Source organism: Cervus elaphus, chromosome 1 (genome assembly GCF_910594005.1).
Source record: "Cervus elaphus chromosome 1, mCerEla1.1, whole genome shotgun sequence".
NCBI lineage: Eukaryota > Metazoa > Chordata > Mammalia > Artiodactyla > Cervidae > Cervus > Cervus elaphus.
Genome location: NC_057815.1, coordinates 87,532,621 through 87,554,668, shown reverse-complemented (window position 1 = coordinate 87,554,668; position 22,048 = coordinate 87,532,621). Strand labels below are relative to the sequence as shown.

Genomic DNA, 22,048 nt, shown 5'->3' with positions numbered 1-22,048 from the left:
CACTTAAACACCCCCGGCTGTTTTTATAGCTCTAACCTCTATCCCAGAAATCGGCAGGGGGTTGGGGATGGAGAAGTTTTCTTGTTTTCTCCTCTTCCTTCTTCCCTCCCCCACCACTCCTCCTCCTTAGAAATGCAGCCCGGCTTGTTTTATAGGCTGAGGTTTGTAAATGCCTTTGGACTTGAAAGGAAAATTTATATCCAAGCCTTAAAGGTAAATACACCGTTGATGGTAAACATGGCAACTACCAGAGAGGAGCTCTGAAACCTCAGCCTGCAAAGAATCACTCCTCCACTGCACACCGGTCCGTGATATCAGTCAAGAAGCTCCTGAGCGCTAGGCTCAGTGCTCAACGGAGGTGAATAAGGCCTTCTCCCTCCTTCCCTCCCTTCCAGCTGCCTTGTTGAACTCTTCTGTTACCAAACACAGCGACGTATTCTGGGTCCATGCGAGCAAAAAGAGAACAAACGTGGCCTGCCTTGTGGCCCCAGATGAATTCAACACCTGCAAGAGTTGAAAGGAACAGAATCAAAGACACAGAGTAAAGGTGAGTAGCAATGTCGTCTGATAAAGACCACACAGTTAGGCTCCGGGCCGGCAGTATTCTATCCTCCTTTTCAAGCCTTAATAAAGGGTGCTCGAAAGTCCATCTCAGGGCTGAGAGAGTACCGCAGGCATGGAATTCTGACAGAGGAACAGTGGTGGGCTGAGAATTGTAACTCTGCTCAAAGCTGAGTTTATCATCTCCCTGACCTATCCAGCTTTCTCTTTCCCCATCCTCTGAGCTCCCGCTGCTTTTCGTAGCAGCCTCAACAATCTCCCAGTCACCTCATCATTTCTGCTGTCGCTCCCCCCCCCCAGTTTGTTCCAAAGTCCTACAGCGTCTTCCCGTGGCTTCCTGCATCTGCCCCCTTATCTCTACCCCAGCCTCCCTGCTCTACCTGACATCTGCATGTTCTATTGCTTGGACCTCGGCAGGAGGCAGAGGCCCCAGTCTCCCACCTCTTCAGTCCATCCCCTGTAGCCCTGTCAGAGCAAGTCCGCCTTGACCATTGGCTTGATCCAAAACTTTCAAAGTCTCCCTACCCTCCAAAAGGCTGAACAATTAAGTCCAAACTCAGCATTCAAGGACTTCTATAACCTGACTCCAACCTGCCTTTACAATTTAATATTCCGCTACTCCTCTACATGTTGCCAGAACTGTCATCAAAAGAGATGATTCCTTCTTTGCTTAAAATATACACCCCATGCTTTCCCATGTCCAAATGTTGCCAAATGCTACCCCATTACCTGAAATGTCATCCTCCCAACCCCAGTACTTCAAGGCCACCTCAATGAAGGCTTTGCTGACACCTCTTTCACTTCTATCCTCTTAAAAGGTCTTAACTCTCCTTGTGGATTTTGCTTCTGACACCATTCATACCCTACTTCAGTGTTATAGTCTGTAATTACCCCTTTGCTTTTCTTTTTTAAAGACAGTCTGTTATTTTATTGCACAGATTTCATTTTTTTTAAATTGAAGTATAGTTGATTTACAATGTTGTGTTAGTTTCAAGTGTACAGCAAAGTAGTTCATTTATATATGTAGTCAATATTATGAGGCTGAATTCCTAGGGGCAGAAACCTGGTCTTATGGACTAGTGAATACCTTTTTCATACCTAGTAGGGTCCGGAAAACACCAAGGTCTCAATGAATGGGTGGCTAATGAAATTACACTGTTCCTCTCTCCATAGCTGTCCTCACTACTTCCCCCTACCATCAACAGGTTGGTGTACCAGTTGACCATAGCAGCTCAATGTCACAATAATGGCATTTTAAAATGTTTTACAAAATAACACTAAAAATGTTATTTATTATTAATTAACGTTTAAATAATAACATGAAATGTATAAACAACAACAATAATTAAATCAATAGATTCATGCATACTCCAGGTGGGTGGGGGGGCTTCCTTAATAAAATCCTCTGTGTAATTTTCCTCTCTCCATTTCCTCTTCTCTCCCATTTTGAGGATCTGTCTAGACAAACTGAGGGCCCCTACCTCCCAGCTAGATGCTAGGGTTCTCCCTAACCTGTAGACCCCATCTGTAGACCCCAAGTGGCCTCTCTTCCAGGTTCTTGAACCCACCTGAAAGAAGATGTGTGTGTGTATGTGTGTGAGCAACGCTCGCCCCCCAGCAGGTCCTTCCTGGGGATGAGGGCAGGGGTGGGGCAGTCCTGACTTCAGTCTCTGTTCCTCCAGATCCTTGGCTCCTGCTTTGGCCCCTGTAATCCATTCTCCATGCAGCAGCCAGAGATTTATTTAAAATGCAAATCAGAACCTGGCGCTCATGCTTTAACCCCTCTGCAGGTTTCTCACTGTGCTTATTTTATTTTATTAAAACTTTTTTTGGCCATGCCATGGTGGCATGTGGGATCTTAGGATCCTGGCTAGGAATGGAACCCACGCCCCCTGCATTGGTAGCACAGAGTCTTAACCACTGGGCCACCTCATTGCATCTCATTGCACTTAGAGTAAACCCAAACTCTTCAAAGACTATGGCCTTCCCCACCTGCGACTTTATCCCCTAGTCTTGCCCCCTACTCACCCAGCCACATTGAGCTTTGTGTCTCTGAGTCCCTGAACACTCCCCAAGGTCCCTGTGTTTGCTGCCACTCTCCAGGAGGGTTCCTAACCCATCAGAGACCCCAGGGGTCTCCCCAGGGTTCCCCCCATCTACTTCTTTCTCCACTCACCGAAGGACCTCCCTCCTTTCTTAATGAGGAAACTCCCAAGACCTACACGGGAGTTTAGTTTAGCCCCGCTCCGTGCTAGCAGACATGGATGCACCGGCCAGCAAGCCAGTGCAGGAGAACACAGAGACAGATGTAGACAAATAATAAAAAGAGCTGTGAGTTAGGGGACTTCCCTGGTGGTCCAGTGGTTAAGACTCTGCGCTCCCAATGCAGGGCGCCCGGCTTCAGTTTCTGGTCAGGGAACTAGATCCCACACCGTGCAGCTAAGAGTTCGCAGGCCTCAACTAAAGATCCTGCATGCTACAACTGAAAAAAAAAAAAAAAAGATCCACATGCCACGTCTGAGACCCGGAGTAATCAAATAAATAAAAAGAACTGCGAGTTATCCTAAGTTTTGTGGAGGAAGCAAAGAAGGACTGCAGAGGAGAATGGTAATCTAATATTTTCTTTCAGAGAAGGCCTTTCTGAGGAGGTAATATGTAGTTTAAGATTTTAACTGATGATTGTGGAAATTTTCAAACATACACACAGAGAGAATACCGCAGTGAATTCTCGTGGACCACTCACTCAGCATCAACATTCCCGCCATCCTTATTCTGATGCTATTTTAAAAATAAATAAATAAACATGTGTAGCTGAAAAAGTATCAGACTAGGGTGGGGGTCAGAAGATCTGTAAGATCTGACCTACAGCCTCAGGCCCCGGCAGCCCCCAAAAGCCAGGCAGGGTCCCTGCATGGTCATGAGCCATCGTGGCCTTCTGGAAATCTCCTTTCCCAGGAGACAGCCTTCCCTGAAAACACTCGCTTCTGGTGGGGAAAGCTCTGCAGCTGGCCCTGATTTAGGATCTGACAGCGGGCACCCTCCTCCAGTCCTGGGAAGCCGCCCTCTCGGGGAGGGGACCACACGTGGAGTGGGGGATCTCTGGTCCAAGTGGGGAAACTAGAAACTTCCACAGGCAGAAGTCACCCAGAGTCCTGCTGGACAGCCCAGGAAGAGCCCCGGGGGAGATCAGTTCCAACACTAGGCAGATAGAAGCCCATCAGTCAGTCCGGAAGGGCCCTGGACCAGGTGGCAGGCTCTCTCACGGATCAGAGGGGCTGGTCTCCTGCATTAACCTGGCTGTCATTCACAGGTGACCCTCACCCAAGGGCTCAGGTGAACATCAGTTGAGCAAGAGAGGTTGGTTCCAATGCTGGATCCATGGGCTCTGGCGCTTCTGGCAATTCCAGTCACCCCTTGGGACCTCAGTTTCTCCATCATCAAAATGGGGATTGTAATTCCCAGGTGGTCAGCCTGAAGACAGTAACTGGAAAGAGAATCTTGAAGCATGCGCGCTTGAGAAAGGCTGTTTTGGAGGCAGAGACAATGCATGGCTCACAAATGCTCACCAGACCTTCTGATAAGTGCAGGGGATGTCGAAGAGCAGCTCTGAAGGCATCCTGCCGGGGTTTGAACCCTGACTCTGCTGCGTGCTGACCGTAAACCTGAGCAAAGAGCATCACCCCCGCGGCCTGTCGCCTCTGCTGCAGGCAGGCCGAGCAGCTCCCTCACGGGGTAATGTGACCGCCTGGGTCATAGCTGGCACTATAAAGACTCAGTGACGCTCCTCCCAATCCGTGCCTGCAGCGGTCACCTGCCCTGCCTCCCCCACTGCCTCCGCCCCACTTGCGAGTCACGGCTTGCTCCACGCGGTGAGAGGCTAATAGATGTTTCTGGAATTGGAATACAATTGAACAGGGGTTGGGAAAACCTAAGGGAAGAATGAACTGGCTCGTCTAATAAAACGGCTAAATCCGAGCCTGGCGCTGTGTTGCGGTTGTGTTACGTGGACCATGGGTGTGGACCGTGCAAGGGCAGTGGGGTGGGGTAGGGGGACAGGCTCCTGGGGCAAAGAAAACCCATCTGCCGCCCCCCACCCCGCCCCGCCCCGACTGGTTTAGTCTGGTTTTCCAAGGGGACAGGTTCAGGGAGGTCTTGGGCAAGGCTGAGGAATGTTCCACAGGCCCCATGGGGAGGGGGCATGAGGGGTCTACAGCCTCACAAGGATTCCATTGTGTCCTCCCTGCACCGGCAGGCCCCACAGCGGCCCAGTCTCTGGGGAGCTCTCAGAAGAACAAAAAAACGAGGGAGGGGAAGGATAGGAGGGCTACACTGGTTGGGACAGAGCCTGGGAGAGGGGGCGGGGAGGAGGCGCCATATGCCAAGTCACAGGGGCCAGGGTGGGAGGGGGGGCGTCCCTGCACTAGGGTCCCCTTGTCGACCCCAGTCTCCTTCAATTCAGCGAGGGATGGGAGAGCCTAGAAAAGCAGGAGATGGCCAAGCCCGGACGGGGCTGAATAAAAGTCCTTTATTTGTCTTAATATCCCTTAAACGCACAAACTTGAAACCCTAAACCCTCCCTCTCTATTTCTTTTGGATGTGGCTGTGCAGAATTCTCCCTCTTGCCCGGCAGAATTCTCCCTCTTGCCTGAGCTCCTGACCAAAATTATACCAGCTTCCTGTTTAAAACTCTCCTATTCCATGGGCTTCTGAGATGCTGGGGGCAGGGCAGGGGGTGGGCTTCCCAGCCAGCTAACAATGCAGACACCAAACTGCGGGCTCTCCTCCGACCCCCAACCCCACCCCCCAACTCCCCTACCACCACTGTGGTTTGGCCAGGGCCTGGGACGGATGGGGGAGGGTACCAGCCCCTAGCAGGATAGGGTAGTGGTCAGGCTGCGGGAGGGGCACACTCTGAGACCTTCCAGTGACTACCTGCTGATTCGGCTGCTTTCCAACCTTGGGACCTGAATCCTCCCAAGTCTTGCATTTGAAAAACCCTGAAGCTGGGAAAGATAGAAAGTGGGAAGAGAAGGGGACGACAGAGGATGAGATGGCTGGATGGCATCACCGACTCATAGGACATGAGTTTGAGTAAACTCTGGGAGTTGGTGATGGACAGGGAGGCCTGGTGTGCTGCATGCAGCCCATGGGGTTGCAAAGAGTCGGACACAACTGAGCAACTGAACTGAACTGAACTGAAAATGAGGATGGCAGTGATAGTATCCAGGTCCCAGGGCTGTTCGGAGCTTCCAATGAAAGATTCCTGGGAACTACTCACAACAGCGTCTGGTTCAGGGTGTGACTGAGTAAGGAGTGGCCATTATTATGATGCTAATGATGGCACCATCTTCAGAATAATCCTCAAGCTCAGGGAGCGATTTCCCCAGAGCCAAGTGTGGGAGTGCACCTTGTCCCTGGACCCTCTTCAGCGACAGCCAGCGATTGAGCAGATAGGAGGCAGCCCGGCCAGCAGAGCCTTTCTTGAAGTGTGTTCAGATGTTAAGTACACCAGCAATAAAAGGCCCTGTGATCGGTGAAGTCTGGGAAATGCTGGCTTAACCCAAGTTAAATAGAATCTTTTGTGAGGGACTCATCAAAGTCTTTGTTGGGCCCAAACTGCATCTCGAATCTCCAGAAAGGGAGGCGGAATTACACACACTGATTCACAATCCTTTAGAGCCAAGGGTGAGGGTTCTGTGTCACCAACTTGGGGGGAAAGTCAGATGCTGCTGTAGCCATTCCTGCTTCATTTATTCACACGTTCCTGCCTTCATGAGCTCTTTCTCCTCTCTCATTCACATCTGCGCTCCACGAACCAGGAACCTCATCCCACGAGGCCCTGCACAAGAATCTTTTTGTCTTATTAGGGAGACCTGCAGCTATGTCGATCTGCTCCCCTATTTTTGATAATGGCAGGACTCTTCTCCTGGAGGCTCAGGTCCAAACTCCCAGCCACTTTCTAACCCTCCTGCCCCTTATCCCTCACACCCCCTCCATCAGCAAGTCCTACAGGATCTACCCCAAGATATGTCCCAACTTTAATCATGGCTCACTGTTTCTAACTACTATTGCACTCATCCCAGTCCCCGTCATCTCTCGCGTGGATGGTATCGTTGCCTCCTCAATGATCTTCCACATTCCCTCTAGCCCCACCAGCCTTATCCCCACAGTGGTGGTTTAGTTGCTAAGTCGTGTCTGATTCTTGTGACCCCATGGACTGTAGCCCGCCAGGCTCCTCTGTCCGTGGGATTCTCCAGGCAAAAATACTGAAGTGGGTTGCCATTTCCTTCTCCAGGGGATCTTCCCGACCCAGGAATTGAACCTGGGTCCCCTGTACTGCAGGCAGATGAGCTAAATGCAATCAGACCATGCCCCCCACCCCGCTGCTGCAAACTGCCAAATGGCTTTCTTTCACACTAAAGCAAAACCTTTGTCTTCTAAAGCTCCCCATGATCCTACCTTACCCACCAACTTGCATGCAATTCACCCTACCACTCACTGTCCTGCAGCCTGGTTGGTTTCCTTTCAGATCTCACTCCAGGGCCTTTGCATTTGCCGGTCCCTCTTGCTGCAATGGGCATCCTCTGGAACTTCATGCAGATGTCAGGAGTCTGCCTAACCATCTACCTTCGCGAAGAGACTCTCCCTGACCACTCCATCCCAAGTAGCCCCTCATCGCAATGGTCATAGGTGCTATCACATTTCCCTGTCTCCTTCCCAGCACTACATCCATTTGAAAGTTTTGTATTTAATTTGTTTCCATATTTCTTTTCTCTCTCCTTGAACTAGAAGGTAGGAAACTCCATGAGGGGAGGAGATTGCCTTATGCATTGTTCTAGTCTTGGTATCTAGCATAACACCTCGCCATTGCAGGTGTCCCAGCAATATCTGCTGATAGGATGAGTGAGGGACACTGCTCAGCAGACAAGGGTGAGGACAGTCGCTGGCTTGCGGCATTGCCAAGGGTGATCCTGGTCCTGGTCCAACTGAGAAAATACTCCTGCACGTCATCACCCACAGGCCTGATGACAGGGACTCAGGCTCTAAGCCCTGAGCAAACAGCCAGGAGCCTGCCCCTCTTGGAGAGTCGTAGCTGAGGCCAGGTATGGTGGCCAGCACTGAGCTAGGCACTATTACACACTGGAGGTAAGTTTAAAACCCTTCACATCAACACTGAGAAGTAGATTTCATCTCTCTAACTATAGCTGAGGTCACATAGCCAGTCTGTAAAGCAGGGGACCAGTAACAGATCTCTCCGTCTAAAACAGTGTGCCATCGGAGGAATGAATGAATGAATGGAACTTCTAACTGCCAAAATGCGGAGGGACAGAGAGGTGGCCAAAGCCTTTCCTCCTCTCCCTTCTTACCCCTCAACCACCCCCAGCCCCTCCTCCCCTATTCCCTAACACCTACCCCCCATCAGGGTACAGCAGGGCTCAAATATCCAGAGTCTGGTTTGTGAACTCACTGGCCTCGAGCCTCACGAGGAGTCAGCTTCTTGGAGCCTCTGGGTTCTCATCTGTAAAATGGGCAGAGTGAGCCTGGCTTTGTCTGCTTTCCTGGGGAGTCATGAGAAATCAGATGAGCCAATCACGCAACGTGCTCAAAAGACATGGTCATTATTAGAGCCTTCCTTGTGGCCTAAATGAAGAGCATCTCCCAAGGGCATCCTCGTCAGAAGGAATACCAAGGGCAAAGCTTATCCCTAAAGACAGATCCTCCCATGGCAGAATGTCAGGTCTGGTGACACCTGAAACGAGATGAGGGTACTACCTGGGGGCAGGGGTGTATCCCTGGCACCCTCAAAGCCGATAACAGAAGAAACCCACGTGGTGGCCCTGATGAAACCCCAGTGACAACCACATCAAGCCTGTATCTCAAGAGGGACTATGCCTGCAGACTCGGGCCCTGGGACCTAGGGATACACATGTCAGTGAACTGAGTGCTCTTGCTTTCATTTGCAGCTGGGGCAGGAGCACGGGCAGACAGAGGAGGGAGGGCGGGCTCAAGCTCACCCGGGGTGAGCAGGTCTGGGGCCTGTCTGTAGCTGTGTGACTGAGGATACACCTGTCCCTCTCTGGTCATTATTTTCCCTGTGTACAAACACGAGGGCAAGACCCGTCATCACAAACATTCTGCTTATTCTAATATTCCAGGTTCCATGGTAGGCACAGCGAACGAGCCACCCCTCTGCAAGAGGGCCAGCAATACAATCCAAGAAGGAGCAGCCCAGCCTAAAACAGGGGGCTCAGCTCCCCATGGGACACTGAACCCTGGGCTTTTGCTTTATACCTCCTGGCACGAACCCAGAGTACTTCTCCAGGGATGGCGGCGGAACCCATGGGGTGAAAGTGCGGAACAAGAGAGGACGCTGACATCTTTTTTCCCCGTGAATCAGCAGAAAACCTAAAAACCAAGTCTCCCATTCATGCTTTCTCCACCGCGAGAAACGCACACCTCTAGCCATTTGCCGGTGAACTCTGAAACATGAGCATAAATAATTAAAATGAAATTAAAGTTGTCAAAATAAATGAGCAAAGAACCAGGAGCCTCCTCCTTGCCATCCCGTGAGTTCTCAGCTGGCTGTTCTGCAAAAGCTGATGATCACAGGCAAAGGGTGTCCTGGACCCTGAGGCAGTGCGAGGTGACTGCAAAGTGGAAGGGGCCCAAGGGCAATGGGCTGGGGCACGGAAAAGGACTGGCAGGTAGATATGTAGCCGTGGCAGAACCTCGCAGTTCGGGGTGGTCAGTGGCAGTGACAGGTCAGGTCCGTGGGCCGCGACCCCACATTCAGCAGGCCCAAGGGCAAGGGCTCTGGCCAGTCCTCATTCAACCCAGAGTCCCAGAACACCCTTGGAGCAAGTCTGCTGTGGGCTCTGGGCCCGGGGCGGTCCCACGTGCCTCCTCTAAGGAAGCAGGTGCATCCTGCAGCTACACAGCCTTAGGCTCCAGCCACCTGGGCACTAATCAGATCCTGAGACTGATCCCTCCAGGGGTCTGGTGAGAGAGTCCACCTTTCTCCCTGCTCTTAGAGCAGGGGCCTGGCCCACCAGAAGTGGCAGTACTCAGAAGGTGGCAGTTCCTGGGTGTGAACTCACTGGAGGTTTGGTGCGCATCTGATCCTGGCTACCACCCTTGTCTGCTTGAACTAATGCCTCCTACCTAGTCTCCGGGGCTTCTGCCCTACTGCTTGGTAGAATGAATGAATGAGCAGAGGTAAGGGTATCATTATGCCCATTTTACAGATGAGGAAGCTGAGGTTTAAAGAAATGATCTGGCTCATGTTTACTGGGAGAGCTGAGGTGGGACTGTGGATTCCCTTCAGATAGGAAGACTAAAGGGCAAGCGTCTTAAACATATCTGATGCCAATATCAGTTCTAGGGGATTGGGCAGTGGTGTCTGCTGGATGATGCCAAACATCTCCCGCAGTGAGGAAAGAGGGGTCCCAGCAGAGAAGCAGGTGGTATGAAGACAAGAACTGACTTGGTATGCTGAAGGAACCCAGGGAAACCAATACGGCTGGAGTAGAGACAGCAAAGAGCAGAGGTAAGATAGGTTGGCAGGAACCCGCCCATAGGATGGGCTTAGATCTTACTTTAAGCATGATGGGAGGACCCTGGGGGGCTTCCAATGGCAGATGGGGCAGCACTTCTTAGGGGGAAGGCCTGGATAATAATTTCTTCCCCAAGCCAGTTATGACACATCTTTCATGCATCAACCAAAGTGGCACCATTTACTTCCATTGATTCAGCTAATAAATATAAATGATCACAGCTAGCATCTGAGTTATGATGAGATGGCTGGATGGCATCACCAATGCCATGGATATGTACTTGGGCAAACTCTGGGAGATGACGAGGGACAGGGAGGCCTGGCATGCTGCTGTCCATGGGGTCATGAAGAGCCGGACACGACCGGATGACTGAACACCACCAACTAGCATGTATTAAGCTTCTACTGTGTGCCAGCTACTGGGCTGAGCACTGTTCCATATCAATACATCCATTCTCTCATTAAACCCTCATGCCTATCCCATGACACGGTTTCACTTACAACATGATTTACTGCTGCTGCTGCTAAGTCGCTTCAGCCATGCCCGACTCTGTGCGACCCCATAGACGGCAGCCCACCAGGCTCCGCCGTCCCTGGGATTCTCCAGGCAAGGACACTGGAGTGGGTTGCCATTTCCTTCTCCAATGCATGAAGGTGAAAAGTGAAAGTGAAGTCGCTCAGTCGTGTCTGACTCGTAGCGACCCCATGGACTGCAGCCTACCAGTCTCCTCCGTCCATGGGATTTTCCAGGCAAGAGTACTGGAGTGGGGTGCCATTGCCTTCTCGGACAACATGATTTACTTTACAATGATACACAGGTTATTTTCGGTACTATCTCATTTTACAGATGGAGAAACTGAGGCTCCAACGGTTAAGCAGCTTGTCCAATACCCCAGCCACTGGCAAAGCCAGAACTTAAACCCAGGTCTGTGTGAGCACAGAGACTGAGTCCTCAATACTAACCACCACCGCCTCCCCGCCCCCAAAGATACACACACACACACACCCCCCACATTGGGTTTTAACTCTCTGGAACTAGGAAACATTGTTGAGGTGTGGAGCTCATAGTGGGTTACAGTTTCTCAAACAGAACTTGACTGTGGCTCCCTCTTTCCTCCTCTTGCTGCTCTGGCCCATGAGACGGGGGCGCCAGGGGAAGGGGGCCCGGCTTCTCCCTCCTATAATTGCTCACGTTCACTGCTGGATAACGCAATCAGAGCTCAAGGATTAATGGACTTGGCTCTGGCTTTCAAGTCCCACCCGCTGACAGATCGCCTAATTCCCCCCTGTTCCTGAACCTTTCAGAAAAAAATGCAGGCGGCTTGCTTATCTTAGTGTGGGGTTGCCGTGGAAACTGCATCCCTTGTGAGATGCACTGTCATAACATTTCAGTCCTGTTCTGAACACTTAAAGACACAGCCTCCTCCTCTTTGGGGCCTCAGTCCACGAGCACTTGTCAAGTGGCTGGGGAGTGGGTAGGGGGTGACTGTGGTGGGAGGTGAAGAAGGAGGAGGACCCCTGGCTTTGCAAATGTCGGCTCCCATCCATCTAAGGCTTGGGGTCACCTAGTGCCCGGCGAGTTGGGTTCAGAGAACATTCTTCAAGTGGCTTCTAGTCTGGGCAATGGGCTCTGCTTGGGGTTTTGTGATGAAGTTCACCATCTGCCCCATGAAGGTGGCAGAATTATGAACCCCATTTTACAGAAGAGGAAACTGAGGCTTGAGGAGGTGAGGTCATTGTAGAGGTCACTGTGGCAATGCTCTGGGTGACCGAACATCCTGGTTTTAGCACTCAAATTCCCGCGTCCCAGGAAACCCCCTGGTCTCTGGCAAACTGGGATGGTGGTTCACCTCCCGCGCATTTGTTTCTAATGCCTATACCTGTGACTCTCCTTCACATCCCAGAGATGCTCTGCTCACCAGCAGACAGTCAGAAGTGCTCTGAGCCACCCTCCTCTATGCTGGGGGCAGGCGGGGGGTGGGGTGGGGTGTGCTGAGCCAATAGCCGACAGGAAAGCCTTGTTCCCTGGCCTTGGCCTAGGACAAGTTCTGAGCTCCCCTCGGGGCTCAAATGGAAGCCACCTTCTGCCGGACGTCGCCTGGGATGCCCCTAGCTTGATACCCTCCCCTCCCCTCCCTCATCAGCTCCCACGGGGGCAGAGCCTTAACAAATCGCTCGCACAGGCCCCGCCTCTCAGGCTCTGCTCCGGGTGCAGCCTGACCTCGGGCACACAATGGGTCACGTTGGAGCTGTTCCCATACCCAGACCTTGGCTGTCAGCCCTTCCCATCCCTCGCGCACTCTGGACTTCCAGGCACACTAAAAGAGGGCCCTTCCCCACAGCCGCGCTCTTCTGAACCTCAGGGCCTTGGCACGTGCCGTTGTCTGTACCCTCGGCTTGGCATCTCCTTCCCAGGCTGCTTCCCCAGGGCTGAGGTCCACGCACCCTACAAGGCTGGCTGAGGCATCCCCTTGCCTGGGAGGCCTTCCTGGGCCTCAGCCACTGCTGAAGGGGCTCAGAGGGGCACAGGGACCTCCTTGTGGCTACATCACTTCCACCAAAGCCCCAACTTGAAGGGGATGTCCTTGGTGTTCCAGAGTCGGCTGTGAGTCCCCAGGGCAGGCACTGAGATGTTCTCTCTGCATCCTCATGCCCTGCTCAGGGTCCATCACTGAGGAAGTGCTAACAAACACCGAATGAGCGAATGCAGGCACACTTAGGTAGCACCTAGTCTGTGCCAAGTAGTCGGTCAGACAAGCCGCGCAGTCCTCACAACACGTGCAAGACCCTGTATGACGCCCGGCTGCCTCCCCGGCCTCCTCGCACTCGCTCCCCCACGCATCACCCCAGTTCTGGAAAGCCAAGCCCTTGGTGCCCGCGGTTCCCCTGTCTGCAGCCCTCTGTACCACAGAAGCCCTGGGAGTGTTCCCTCACTTCCTCTGGTCTCTGCTTAAACATCCCTGTCAGAGGGCTCTCCGCGACCCCTCTATCCCCTCTATTGCAAACAGCATCCCCCATCATCACTCACTGATTTTCTCACTACCTGAAGTACATATTTGTTTATATATAATATACAAGCCTACAATAAGTATATATTTAATGACAGGCATACAATTGAATATATGCTATGTATAAAACATATAAATTGATTCACATTGACCATATATTTCGTTGTCTGTCTCTCCCACTAGAGTGTAACGTCCAGAAAAGAAGGACCTTTGTTCACTGCTATAATCCAATACCCAGAACGGTGGCTGCAGCACACTATAAATGTTCAACACATATTTTTGAATGAATGAATACAGTCTTAGCCCCTAGTCGACTGCTGAGAAACAGTCCTTCGATGTAAGCGCCGTTACACACTGAAGCTCACTGGGTGAGATGACTTGCCCAAGGCCACACAGACCAAGGACACCCTGATTCTAAAGCCCTGGGGCACCGCTGTGACCATGAACCCTCTCCAATACCACCACATCCTGCACACCGTCCCCAGAGCCTGGCTACTCTTTCCAGAGCAGATGCCCAGGCGCTGGTGATAGCTCTTCCATTGAGGGGACACAGCGGGGACCTGGAGGAGGAGATGGTCCACAGAAGGGGTGGCTGGCCCGCCTCTGAGCATCTCTCGGTGGCCATGAGGAGGTGGGGCCAGTGGAGGCAAGGGCAGGTATTCGTCAGAACAGAAAGATGCCCCCACCAGCTCTTCAATCACAGCCAAGGCTTCCAGCCTCCCCATGTTAGGGGTCCAGATGCAAACTCTGAAACCTCTTCGGCGGACCCGATATGTTGTTACTAATTGAACATGTGAGCCCATTAGCTCAAATGTCTGAATGTGTATCATTATGAACGTGTTTCAGGGATCCCTCCATCTTCCCCCACCAAAGCAGGAGAAGCAGGGGCCCAATGACACTGGTCCCTTTGCTCACCCAGGCTCGAGTCGGCCAATGGCAGAGCATTGCCAAGGGCATCTCCACTGACCTCGCCTTCCGTCCCTGTTGTATGTTTCAGTAGTGAGAGAGGAGACGGGGCAGGATAGCCTATCCCAGACCCAGTTTCCAAAAGTTCACGGGGCACAGAGTTGCTCAGAAGACCTCGTTACCCAGCTTGGGGCTGCTGCTTGCCTCGACATGGGGACCAGAGTAGCCTTCATTTTCTGAGGGCCTGAAGAAGGAACTCAGGAGAGACCTTGCCCTAGATGCACTAGAGAATTCCCACCTCTAACACAAAATAACCTTTCCTAAGGGGATCCACGAGAGGAAGCCACTTCTAGGATGACTCCGTCACCGGGCCACCCTGTCCTGGCTCCCGTTGTGTACCTGGCCCGCATTGACCTGTCCTCTCGCCCTGTGAGTTAGCTTTCCTCAGTCCCACTTCACAGATGAGGATGTCGAGGCTCAGAGGGGAAGCGCAGGACTCTAAACCTCGTGGTGTCCCTGTTTAGGTTACCTCACTCTGCTTGACCAGGTTCCGGGTATCCGTAGATGTCTGCTATCCCATCTCCTTTTCTGTTCTCTGAGAGCTCAGAGCAAGCATTCACACAGGTGTGCGTGCACACACACACACACGCACGCAGCCAGGCACCTTCCTGGCCTCCGATAGCCCAGCAGTGAAGTTACTGCCCAAGTGACGGACCAAGGGCTGTGAGTCCATGATGCCCGAGGTCCTGGACTCAGGGGCAGGATGAGGACATTCTCATGATTGGTGTCCTACTGACAGCTCGTAAAATCCCAAGAGACTCTGCTCCCTGGAATACCAGCCAGCATCACCCCAGGCCCCCAAAGCACTCACCAGGGGCTGTGGCGTGGGGTGAGGGCTCCTGAAGGGGTCTTTCTGGTCCATGCACAGTCCCACAGACAAAGATTGGGCGGAGGGAGCCAGAGCCACATTTAAAGACGGACTATTATTGTTTTTCCTTTTCCAATGCTTGCAGTGTCCTGCTGACAGACTATGACAATAAAGATTCATCTCCCACCGATCTGGGGTACTTTTTCTTTTCATCCCACAAATAGCATAATTCTGGGTTTCTGGCACACACTCCACCCCTGGCTTGCTCTTGAACCAGCATCACGAATCTTGAAGTCTCCTTGTGAGCACACCTCCCTCTGCTGTGTGACAGCCCTGCTTTTTGTCTCTGCAAATTCCTAAAAGCCCCCTGTGAGGTACCATTGCCCACCCTTGTCAGATGGAGAGACTGAGGTCCAGAGAGGGTAAGTAACTCGTCTTAGGCCACACAGCAAGTTCAGAAAGGAACAGACAAATCTTGGAAAACTTTTTTCTTAGTAGATATAAAAGCCAACAGAGCTATTTTCCTTTCCAAGGCTCCAAATTGGACAATTTAATTCTGGCGGCGATGGCTAAAGAGGGGAAGAATCCTGTAAACTCTGCCATTGGGTGATTTTTTTATTTCCCCTCCCGTGACTTATTTCTGTTAGTGAGAACCTCAGCTTTTCTGCAGAACCCAGCCCTGCCTCGTGTAAACATTCATAAGCTGTGAAAAGAACTCATTGATGAATTTATACAGCAATCCCTCTCCCCACATGAATGAAACCCAGCCCCTGACACGAGGGTGGTGGGGCAAGGTTGTCACACACCGAATACCCGCACATCTCTCTCCTTTTGCTGTCCTCATCACTCTCTGGATGCCCAGGCGCTCTGCACAGCCTCGTCTGCAGAAAGACAAAGGCGGCCGGACGCCTGGATTCTTCCTTCCTCTTGCTCTCTTCTCTGCTTAGAGCAGAGGGGAGGGAATTCATGCAGAAATCAACTCTGACACGTGACTTCCTTGATCCTGGCCGGCTTCTCCAGGTACAGGAGAAATAAAGCCAGGGATGAGACGCCACCAGCTCTTGTCGAACACCTCCCTTTGCAGGAAACTGCTCCTCCAAACTGCATGGGCCACTGTGGCCGCCACTGGCCACACATGGCTATTAAATTTAAATCAATAAAACGGAAATAGAATTAAAGGGCCCGGGAGCAAAGTTCTGCTTTGCCAGGTCCAGTCAATGACCCGATGCATACAGGGTGGAGCAGAGCTGGGGAACCTCCGGACAAAGGGAGCACTATGAACGGTATAAACCACCTTGCCAAAGCCACAAATACTTTGTGGAAAAACACTCACAGAGGACTACAGTCTGCGCCAAAACGCAAAGGAGGCATTTGAGAGGAAAAGCTGGCTTCACGGAGTGGTGGGGGGTGGGACACACATACCGCCAGGAGGAATTTTTTTTTGGGGGGCGGGGTCAGAGGAAAAAAAAAATCACCTATCTTTCTTCGTTTTTAAAAACTGCAGGGGTGGGACTGGGAGACTCTGTAAGGCTCCCCCAGGGAGTAGAGCTCTACCAGCATTTGCTGGATGAATGTATCAATGAAGAGAAAATATTAAAGTCATGGATGTGGAAAAGTCATAAAAAAAAAAAAAAAAGGCTAGAGGGGGATAAATGCAAAATCCGGGCTGGGAAGAGACTGGCTCAGGTCCAGTGAAACCTCTGCTGTTTCTGGGTTGGGGCGATGGGTACTCACGTGTTCAATGTGTTGTTATCATTGGTCCCCTACACTTATTTGATAAATATCCTTTGCATCCCAATGTTCAACAGAAGCATTCACACGTAAGATATACCAAAGACCCTAAAAAACATCTAAATTTTAGCCCTAATCTTGCCCATGTTTCAAAAGATGCTTTGTCTCATTATTGCAGTTGGGGATAATTAAAATCAACATAGACATTTTTAATGATACCTTTCATTTATATAACACTGCACATTTTTATAGCATTCACCACTTTCTTCCACTATTGGGTTTAAACTTAGGAGGAAATAATGTAGCCATCATAGGGCAGAAAATGCCAGAAACCAGATCTGCTTTTCCCTCCTGACTCTGCCTCTCATCAGCTGTGAGACCCTGAACAAGCCACCGAGTTTCCCGCAGCCTCCGTTTCCCAAATGAGAAAATGGAAGAATGTACTCAGTTGTCTGGGCTTCCCAGATAGCTCAGTGGTAAAGAGTCTGCCTGTAATGCAGAAGACTCAGGTCCAGTTCCTGGGTCAGAAGATCCCCCGGAGAAGGAAATGGCAACCCACTCCAGTATTCTTGCTTGGGAAGTCTCACGGACAGAGGAGCCTGGCGAGCTACAGTCCATGGGACCACATAGAGTTAGACCTGACTTCGAGACAAAACAAGAATAACTTAGTTGTCTATCACGGGGGGTGGTTGTGAGTTAACCTTCACTGGTTGGTGACAGATTCATTGAGCAATTCCTGTGTCCCAGGCTCAGCTCCGAGTGCTGAGGACAGGACAGGGGCCTGTCCCCAGAGAGCTATGGCAAAGGGTTCCACACATCTGATGGGGGCACTGATGCCTCAACACAGTCTCATCATCTGAAGGCGTGTTGGAACGATAATGGGTTGAGATGAATAAAAAGGCTTTAGATAAAACAGGGTAAAGGCAAGACGGTGAGCCAGGACCAGAAGGCCAACCAGACAGGCCAAGAGATCGCCTGCACACTCCGGATCGGACAAGAGTCCTGCCATATGCTGGCACCAGTTGGTATTAACAGTTAACTGTTGCTCTGGGCTCCAAAGTCTCCCCCCAGCCCCCCAGCCCCTCCCCAGCAGCTGAAGGACGGGTGTCTGCTCTCCGCAAGGACCTCTGCGACTCAGCGCTCTGACCGGGGTCTACCTTGGCCGATCAGTACCAGCACCCACCTGTCATTAAATAGCTGGCATTATGTCCCTGAGTCAAAGGATGAGGGGGGAGTTCTACATCACGCCTCAGTCTCTCCCTGCAATGCAGGCTGAGTCCTGACCCTCCCCTTCCATCCAAGCCCCCACCTGCAGGTGATGAGTCAGCCTCCACCTCTAGGGTCCAGGGAAGTTCCCCTCAAGAAGGTTCACCTCAGGTGAATTCTGAAGGGGCAGACGAGACCGCTGCGTGAACCGCCAGGAAAAGTGTGTTCTTCAGGAACAGCCTTTGTGAAGGGAGCTTTCTCGGGAGAGCTTAGGGCCTCGCGAGACTGCGAGACCAGTGCTGGAACACAAGATCTTGAGTGGCAGGGGGCGGAGTCTTGAGGTCACCTCCAGGATGCTGGGGCTTACCCTGTGAGCGCTGCAAGTTCAGCAGGGTTAGACTTGCGTTTCAATAGAGAGCACCCTGGCTGCTAGGGGAGTGGGATCTGTAGGACCTCATAGGGTGGGGCAAGTGCCAGGTAGAAGCAAGTCCTCATAAAATGGTTGTGGTACATCCTGGGCACATGTGCTGTGATTTTCTTCTTCCGGTCTGTGGATTTCTGATTCACTTTTCTTAAAAGTGAATGAGCAGAAGTTTTAAATTTTGGTGAAGTCCAATTCATCCGTTTTTCCTTTTACGGTTCCTATTTTTATTGTCCTGTCTAATAAGTCTCTGCCCACTATAAGATTGTGAAGCTATTCTGTCAGGTTGTCTTCCAAAAGTTAAATAATCCCTTTAAATCAATAATAAAAAGACAATCCAATAAAAAAATGGGCAAAAGACTTGAATGATAGTCCACAAAAGCAGACATTCAGATGAAAGATGCTCAACTCCACTGGCCCAACAGGGAAGTACACATGAAAATAATGAAATAATGTCACATAACTATAGAATGTCTAAAATCGAAAAGCTCTGTTGACAATACCAAGTATTGATCAGGCTATGGAGGAATTGGAACCTTCAGACACAGCTGGTGGAGGTGTGAAATGGTACAAGAATTTTAGAGAACAGCTTGGCACTTTCTTTTAAGTTAAATATACACTTGCCCTCTAATGCAACCATTCTACTCATAGGTATTTACACATGAGAAAAGAAGGCAGGGGTCCACGCAAAGACTTGTACTCAAATGTTCATAGGAGCTTGATTACATAATAGTCCAAAACTGGGAACACGCAAAGGCCCATCAAAAAGGATGAATGTATAAACAAGATGTTGTATATACATAAGATAGAATATTGTGCAGCAGTTCAAAGTAATGAGCTCCCCACATAGCTCCCAACAACAGGCATGAATTTCAGAAACATCAAGATGGTTAGGTAGCATCACTGACTCAACAAGCTCAATGAACTTGAGCAAACCCCAGGAGATGGTGAAGGACAGGGAAGCCTGGCATGCTGTTGGGGTCGCAAAGAGTCAGACACAACTTGGCAACTGAACAACAACCACAAGCTGAGGGCAGGAAGCCAGACATAAGAGCGCAGACTGTGTGATTCCATTTATAGGAAGTTCTAGAACAAAGCTAACCTACAGTGATACAAAGCAGAGGCGTGGTTAACTGGAAAAGGCGTGAGGAAACTCCCCGGGCTGATGGAAAAGTTTCCTGTCTTGCTGGGAATTCGGATTACAGGGGTGTAAATAAGGTCGGAATGTATGGAATGCTTTCGATCTGAATATAAATGGTACCCCAATAAAGTTTCTAATTCTTTGTGGCTGGGGTGGGGAGGGAAAAGTTGCTGGATGAAAGTATATATAATTCCTTCAACTGCTTGTTATTTCATTTATTTTAAAAATAAGTTTACTTATTTATTTATTGAAATGTATTGACATATTTGTTGTTGTTGTCAGCTGCTCAGTCATGTGTGATTCTTTGCGACCCCAAGGACTGCAGCACGCCCGGCTTCCCTATCTTTCACCATCCCCCGAAGCTTGCTCAAACTCATGTCCATTGAGTTGGTGATGCCATCTAACCATCTTGTCCTCCTTCGTCCCCTTCTTCTGCCTTCTATCTTTCTCTTTTCTAATGAGTCAGCTCTTCATATCAGGTGGCCAAAGTATTTGACATATAACATTGTATAAATTCAAGGTGTCCAACAAGTTGATCTGATGTATGTATATTGCCATTATAGTGATAGCACCTTTATTATATTACATGGTTATTTCTTTTTTTTTACTGTGGGCCATTTTTTAAGTCTTTATTGAATTTGGTACAATATTGCTTCTGTTTTATGCTTTGGATTTTGGCTGCAAGGCATGTGGGATCATAGCTCCCTGACCAGAGATGGAACCCACATCCCCTGCATTGGAAGGCAAGATCTTAACCACTGAACCACCAGGGAAGTCCCATCACTTCTTTTTTGAGCTGGGAATGATTAAGATCTAGTCTCCTAGCAACTTCAGTGACTAATACAATAGTGTTGCCCATTCTCACTACACTGTGCATTAGCTCTCCAGGACTTGTCTCCTAGTTGCAGGTTTGGACGCTTATCTATCTCTTTTATTCTTCCATTTTCCAGAGGCTCCGTAAGCCTGACATTGTTACTAAGCATGCCAGGGACAGCGAAGAGACAGAGGCAAGTACAGGCAAGCTGCTGCAACATCCCATTCCTTCCTCATCCAACAGAGATCTGCTACCCCTACTGCGGCTATTAGGACCTCTGGAGCAACAAAGGCTGATATGCCAGCGTCCCATCCATCAAGGAGCTCACAGTCATTCTGTGTGTGTGTGTGTGTGTGTGTGTGTGTGTGTGTGTGTGTGTGTGTGTGTGACTTCTCAAGAAGTTAGCCAGGGGCTTCCCTGGGGGCTTCGTGGTAAAGAATCCACTTGCCAATGCAGGAGACATGGGTTTGATCCCTCATCCGGGAAGACCCCACACGCAGGAAGCCCAGGAGCCATGACTCCTGAGCCCACGTGCCATAGCTCCTGAAGCCTGTGCGCCCTAGAGCCTGTGCCCTGCGACAGGCGGAGCCCCTACGATGAGAAGCCCGCGCATCGCACCTAGGGAGTAGTCCCCACTCGCCATTACTAGGGAAAAGCCTTCTCAGCAGCGAAGACACAGCACCACCATAAGTAAATAAATTATTTTTAAAAAAGAAGTTAGCCATCATATTTTCCAATAACCACTTAAAAGTGTAATAATATTGAAAAAAAAGAAAACAAAACACAGCCACTAGTCACCTCTTCATTGCCCCGGGCCCTAGGCAGCCCTAACTTCTGGACCTGCATCAAGAAGGCCCAGGGTTGCGGAGGGGCGGGTGGGTCTCTCTGGGGATCTGGTGACTGTGGGCTGCCCTCCAGCAAGGCCCAACCTTCCACCGTCAGCGAGGTTTCCCAAGCCTCCAGCCGGCTTCGCTGTCTGCTCCCTAGAGACGCCGGGGACCCTCCAGGGCAGCCCCCTGATGGCTAAGCCACCAGTTTCTGGCTGCTCCTCCTGCCCTTTGCAGAAACCTCTAGAGCAGCACATTTCCTTAATGTGTGTGATAGCTAGTCCTTTCTCAATGTCTTTCTCTTAAAAGGACAGAAAAATAGAAACTGACCAACTATGGCTGAAATGTAGGCATTCCGCAGACAGACCCAAAGATCCACCAGGACCCACATCCCCGCTTCTCATTCCAACCCTACGAAGCTGCAGGGTGCAGGGAGTTTATTTTGCCTCGTTTCATCCCTATTTTAAGGAAGGTTTTGACTTTTTTATTGAAGTATAATTGATTTACAATATTATGTTAGTTTCTGATGTATAGCAAAGTGATTCAGTTATACATATGTATATTTTTTGTATTCTTTTCCATTATGGTTTATTACAGGATATTAAATATAGTTCCCTGTACTGTGCAGTAGGACCTTGTTGTTTACCTATTTTCTATATGGTAGTTTGTATCTGTTAATCCAAGCTCCTAACTTAACCCTCCTACCCTTTCCCCTCTGGTGACCTTGTTTTCTATGTTTGTGAGTCTGTTCTGTTTTGTAGATAAGTTCGTTTGTGTCATATTTTAGATCTACATACAAGTGATATCATATGATATTTGTCTTTCTCTGTCTGACTTATTAATACTTAGTATGATCATCTCTACGTTCATCCATGTTGCAAATGGCATTCTTCCTTTTTTATGACTAAGTAGTATTCCATTGTATGTATATATATGACATCTTCCCTCTCCATTATCTGTTAATGGACATTTAGGTTGCTTTCATGGTTGGCTATTGTAAATAGTTCTGTTG

General features: G+C 50.2%; 1 protein-coding gene across 3 annotated transcripts in view; it reads right to left on the bottom strand.

Moving 5' to 3' along the window:
- TSPAN18 (tetraspanin 18) overlaps positions 1–22,048 on the bottom strand; it is a 199,448-nt gene that overhangs the window by 118,619 nt on the left and 58,781 nt on the right. The window contains exon 1 of one of the 3 annotated variants that reach the window (XM_043910041.1): positions 15,710–15,982. The exons of the other annotated variants lie outside the window; for them this stretch is intronic. The gene's annotated coding sequence lies outside the window, so the exon portion shown is untranslated. Of the gene's footprint in view, positions 1–15,709; positions 15,983–22,048 lie in introns of those variants that run through there. 3 annotated transcript variants of the gene reach the window in all.